At 59.9% G+C, this 5442-nt stretch overlaps 1 long non-coding RNA gene across 1 annotated transcript; it reads right to left on the bottom strand.

Annotated features, from left to right (window-relative positions):
- Window positions 1-4218: 4218 nt before the first annotated feature.
- Window positions 4219-5177, bottom strand: LOC113617072 (uncharacterized). The gene is made up of 2 exons (XR_003431495.1): window positions 5047-5177; window positions 4219-4336 (listed from the first exon to the last, which is right to left on the bottom strand). It is a non-coding gene; the product is annotated as an uncharacterized LOC113617072 (long non-coding RNA).
- Window positions 5178-5442: the final 265 nt, after the last annotated feature.

Raw genomic sequence — 5442 nt, forward strand, 5'->3', positions numbered from 1 at the left:
TGAACCCCAAAGAGGCAGCGTCCCCTCCTCCCATCAAATCGTGGCAGGTCCGAGGCCTCCTCCAAACGCTGGGTCCCGGTCTAGCAATCCCCTGACATGCCGGGTGACCTCAAGAAGGACAGCCTGGAGCCTCCGTGCCCTCAGTGTCAACGGAGAGGCAAAGGGAGACTGACGTGCCCTCAGGAGCCTGGCTACCAAGAAAGCCCTGGACCCGTGACAGGAGTCCTCCGGAGCTCAAAACTCAAAGCCCTCCCTTCTCGTCCTGTGCCCGGGAAGGGGGCATCCTAAGGCTCAAAGGCAGGGCTCCCTTACCAGTGGGGCAGGAGCACTTGGGGTCCATCTGGAGGAGGAGTGAGGCCCGAGGTCCAAAGCAAGGGGCGAAGCCGCTTCACGGGTCCGGTGGGGGCCGTGTGGGAGCGAGGAGCCCGGGGGCTCAGTTATAGGCCGAGGAGGCGGCCCGGGCGCAGAGGCCCCGCCCCCGCCTTGCACCCGCCCCGCGGCTCCGCGCCCGCGCCGCCCGTGCCGCCCGCAGCGCCCTGGGCCGGGCTGTGAGCAACAGGCGGGGCCGAGCGCACGATTCCACGTCGGTGCCGGCTGAAGCGGAGGAACCGGGTGCCGTGCGGTAAGCGGTGTCCCAGCCCCGTGGCCGCCCCTTCCCAATGTGCCCGACGGGAGTAGCCGCCGTGTTGGCGGGTTGTGTGGGAATCCGGCTCCCGCGTCCTCCGGTCTTCCCCGCCCCAGGCCCCGCGCCGCCGGCCTCCGGGTCGCCGTTTCCTGCAGCCCGAGAACAGCCCCCGCCTCCCGCTCGTGTCCCTGGCTTGGCTGGAGCCGGGGAGCGGTGTCAGAGAGCGCAGGCGGATGTGACCCTCACCACCGTTTGGCCGACCCCATGTGTCCCCGGGCGTTGCCAGCCCCGGTCCCCACCACGGTCCTTTGGAAGCGTTTTTCCGGTACCGCCTCCTGTAACCGCAGCGCGGTGAACATTGCCTTCAGCCGCGAGGCGTCACTTGTGTTTTCCTTTCCTGGAGGGATCCTGGCTCATTTGTCCGGGGGCTTCTTTGCCTAAACTTTCCAGGGGCGCCCCTCACTGTAGCCGGTCCACCCCCACGCCAGGGTGGAGGTTCCCTAATCATGGGATGCTTCCCCAGGGGCGGCATCATTGTAGGTGATAGGCAGACCTGGCGGTAAATAACAAAGCGAGACAAGTGGATAGAGTTCCCTTTGAGTAGTCCTGACAGTTACTCACCGTGGAGTCCATGCCAAGCCTTGTTAGTCACTTTTGCTCTTTGCGTTGTCACACCAACCGGGAAGGGAGACAGCAGTCAGGAGCCCGCTTCCCAAAGTCCAGAGTCCCTACAGTACAGGGAGGCTACTGAGGCAGGCACACAGGGCTGGGGAGTGGTGCCCTGCTTCTGTGTTTTTGTCGCTTCGCAGCTGAAAGAGGGAGTCAGTGAGCAAGCTCCCCTTTGGCCCAGAGCTGTGTCCTCGGCCCGTCTCTACCATGTCCAGCTCAATCCTGGGGGCGACCAAGGTGACACAGTAGGAATGTATTTATGATTTTGTGGCTACCTTCTGACGCTCTCCTTCAGTAGCGTTCGAGAGGTTTCTTTTGGTAGAACGTATTTCAGAAAATCACTGAAAAGAAAATGGTAAGGAAATCCTGATGCAGGTGACAGCAGAAGTGGCAGGACCCTTCTGTGTCTGTGAGGAGGACACCGACTGTGCTCCTCACGGCTTTCTATCTGTAGTGTCGACGGCTCTTTGCCTGAAGGCAGGATAACCCTCTCGGGGGTACTCGGGGGTCCCACGCTCACAGGGTCGATGGGGACGGCCCAGAGCACAGAGCTAAACACACCGTCCTTGCTTGCGTGTCTGGAAGGAGAACAGTGTCTCCTAGGCTGATGATAACAAATAAATCAATAGATGAATAAATGAATGGGTGATGTGATCGATTGCTCACTGAGTGCCCAGTATATTCTGACCTTCTTTGCATGTATTCAGTTCTTTAATCCCGAGAGCCAGACACTATTATTTTCCCTTTAGAGCAGAGCAGACGGAGCCACAGAGAGGTTATGTCCCATGGCTGTACGTGGCACAGATGGGACTGGCCCTCCTGCAGGCTGACTGCAGCCCCGCGCCCAACCGGACACCATGTCATCCCACGAAGGGTGAGAACACTGAACCCCTGGCACAGAGGCAGCAGTGGGAGAGCCCTGAGCCGGCAGCCAGAACCCTCCGCACAGCTCTGTGACCTCTCTGGGCTTCGGCCTCCCACCTCTGCAGCCAGGAGCACAGCTGGACTGTCTCCGAAGACCCTGCAGCCCTGAAAAAGGAGAGGCCGGATTCAGCCTCCAGTGATGTCATAACCGGCACCGTGTGGCCGGGAGGTGAGACAGCTGCAGTGTAGGTTTAGTCCTCTGAGTATAGGCTGTGTGCCCTTGGCTAAGTTGCTTAACCTCTCTGGAACTGGCACCATCACTCCAGACCATGCAGGTTCACCGAGTCTGTCCAAACGCTGTGGCGGTGACTCGTTCCACGGGGCTTGTTGGAGGCCATCCCCACGCCCTCTGGCACTGGATAAGCAAGGTTCCTATCCATCTCTGCCCTCACCATGAGCTTGCTTGCAAACCAGGGAGCCTTTCTCCAGGAGCTTGTCGGGAGCTCGAGGATTCTCTGTGCACAGATGTCAGTGTGGAGAGAGCGATCGTACGGGACACCGTGCGGGAAGCCCGAGCTGGGAGCCAGGCCACTATCTCGCTTATTCCCCCTCATTGAAATTAATCTTTTGTATCGAAAGGAGGAAATGAAATCTCAGAGAGTATCAGTGACTTGCCAGGTCAGGAAGTGGCACGGTGGCTGTGAACCTGAGTGCCTGACGCCGACGCCCACGCACGCAGCACGGGCCGGCTCCCAAAATGCCCTGTGCACTCGGGGCACCTGTGGCCCATCTTGGTCCTGACTTGTGAGCCACGTGTCTCCTCTTTCTCTCGGAGTGCCCATCAAATAGGAGTTCCCTCCCCAGACCGCCAGGGGGCCCAACACCTGAAATATACTACCCGTTCCCTCAGCACACACTTCCTGCTAATAAACCCCACCAGCCCCCCCCCGCCCCGCCCCGCCCCGCACTGCAGCACCACCATCACTCTGCAGAGGAACACGTGAAGTCCTTCTTCTGAAACCAGGTCTCAGGGAAACAGCTGGAAAATTCCCACCAAATCCAAATCACTTTCTTTCGGGGTGTCAGGGAGCCTCGGGCTGGATTTTGAGGGAAGGGAAGATGTCAGCCTGACCTAGGGAGGTACTTGCGAAGATTCAGAGCCAAGCCCCTGCAGGGAGCTGTCACGGGTGGCGAGTGTCCTGTCCGTAGCCCTGGGCAAGCCAAGACTGATGTTCCCTGTGGGGAGGCAGGGGGGCAGAGCTGCTCCAGGCGTGTGTGGTCCACACAGTGGGGCATCTGTGAAGTGTTCCCAGGACTCGGGCACACTTTCAACGTACGTGCAGCATATGAGAGCGTCCAGTTTCCAGAATTGCTCCTCCACGTGTGAAGGTGGTTTTACGTGTTGAAGGGAAAACTGGGTGTCACATATCGTGTCCTTTGACACGTTTTCTTAGCGATCCGTTTTCCTGACCAGGGTGAAAACTGTGGCAGAAAATACAAAGAGGTCTTTCCAGGGTGTTTTAGACGCAAGCCCCGTGCAGAAGTCACACGAGAGGGGTGTGGGATTCCATCCCCTCTGGGTACTTTTCTAGGCTCTCATCACCGAGCGCTGAGTTTGGCAGGGGCCCCCAGAGAAGGAAAATGAGAAATGGGCAACTTTCTCTGCAATCCGTACTCCTAAGGGGAATAGAGGGAGTGTGTCTTCTGTGTGTCCAATGCCCTATGTCATCTGGCGAGGGTATCCTTTGGAGCTGAGAAACGGAAGCTCAAATGAACCTAAGCGGCTAAGACGCTCAGTGTGTGTGTTTTGGGAGTGTGGGGTGTGTGTGGGGGGTACTCTTTGGTCCAGAGCCGAGGTCTCTGCACGTCCAGTCCAGTTCCCCACGCCAGCCCTGATGGGCACGGAGTCTCTTTGTCCAAGACAGACCAAGGAAGACAGAGCCAGAATAAAGTCAACAGCTTTTATTACAAGTCACAGATTTCATAGAAAAAGGAATGTAGCGTCAGGTCCGGTTGTATGAAAAGCGGTAAAATGCAGGTTTGTCCTGGTTGCTCTGTGGACACCCGGGGCAGGCTCTCCGCGACATCAGGCACAGCAGCTGCACTTGTCCGAGGCCCCTTTGCAGACGCAGCCCTGGGCACACTTGGCGCAGCCCACGGGGCAGCAGGAGCAGCAGCCTGGGGAGGCAAGGGCAGTGTGCGGTCGGACCACGCGTTGTCCGGGACCACCCTTCCCAGCAGCAGGCCTGGCCCCAGCCGCCCTCGGGCCCAGACCCTGAGTTTACGACGGTGTCCTCTGTCCTGAGGTAGTTGCTCTCAGACACTAGGTTCAGGTTGCCCGGCCCATCTGTGCCAAGGACAGGGCACAGCGCCTTGGACAGACAGTGAGCAGGGCCTCTGGGGACAGGAGAAAGCCAGCCCCCAGCACCACCAGTGATGTGAGCCAAGTCCTCAGGATCAAAGTGGAGGCAAAGCCCTCACAGAGCAGCTCCCGCTCGGGATAGGGAAGCTCTGGGCTGCTTCGACAGGAAGGGGCTGCACCAGGTCCGAGAAGCCACGCACGGCCACTGGTTCCTGTCCCGAAAGTGCTTCAGTCCCTGAGGGGATTCGGAAGTGGGACTCAGGAGGCAGGAGGACTAGTTCTAGTGACAGGTCTGAGGTGGTTTGTCGGTGACCCGTCTGGGCCTCAGTCTCCCTGTTCTCTAGTGCGCGCCTGGGTCTCGGTCATGCCGAAGGTGATTCCAGCTCTGACTGTGAATCCCTTCCTGGTGAGGGGGGTGCCGGGAAGTCTGGTCACTGTCCTGCTCCTGCCTGCCTGCTGAGCTCTGGGCCCCCTCCTCGCACTCAGCCCAGACCCCGCATTCCCAGAGAAGGCCCCGCACACTCACTCTTCTTGCAGGAGGCGCATCTGCAGGCTTTGCAGGTGCAGGGGCCAGCGCAGCCGCAGGAGCCGCCTGCCGGGAAGGGAAAGGAGGCCAGCAGTGAGCAGGGACGGGGATGCAGGAGCCACAGCACACGGTCAGCAATGCCTCCCTGAGCCCTCCTCCTCTGTCAGGACCCAGCCCTGGGAGCTCGTGTCCACTCGGGCGGATAGAGAAGCCCCAGCTCCTCTCTTCTGGTCCAAGGAGAGTAGGTCCCCTCCTGATGGGACTCCACAGGGAAGGTCCCGGGCTCCAGACGCAGCCCAGGCCGACTGGGGCCGGGGGCCGGGGCCCATGGCCTGAACCCCAAAGAGGAAGCATCCCCTCCTCCCATCAAATCGTGGCAGGTCCGAGGCCTCCTCC

The sequence above is a fragment of the Aethalodelphis obliquidens genome, unplaced genomic scaffold, assembly GCF_003676395.1.
Source record: "Aethalodelphis obliquidens isolate GAN/ISIS:26980383/991018 unplaced genomic scaffold, ASM367639v1 scaffold1691, whole genome shotgun sequence".
NCBI lineage: Eukaryota > Metazoa > Chordata > Mammalia > Artiodactyla > Delphinidae > Aethalodelphis > Aethalodelphis obliquidens.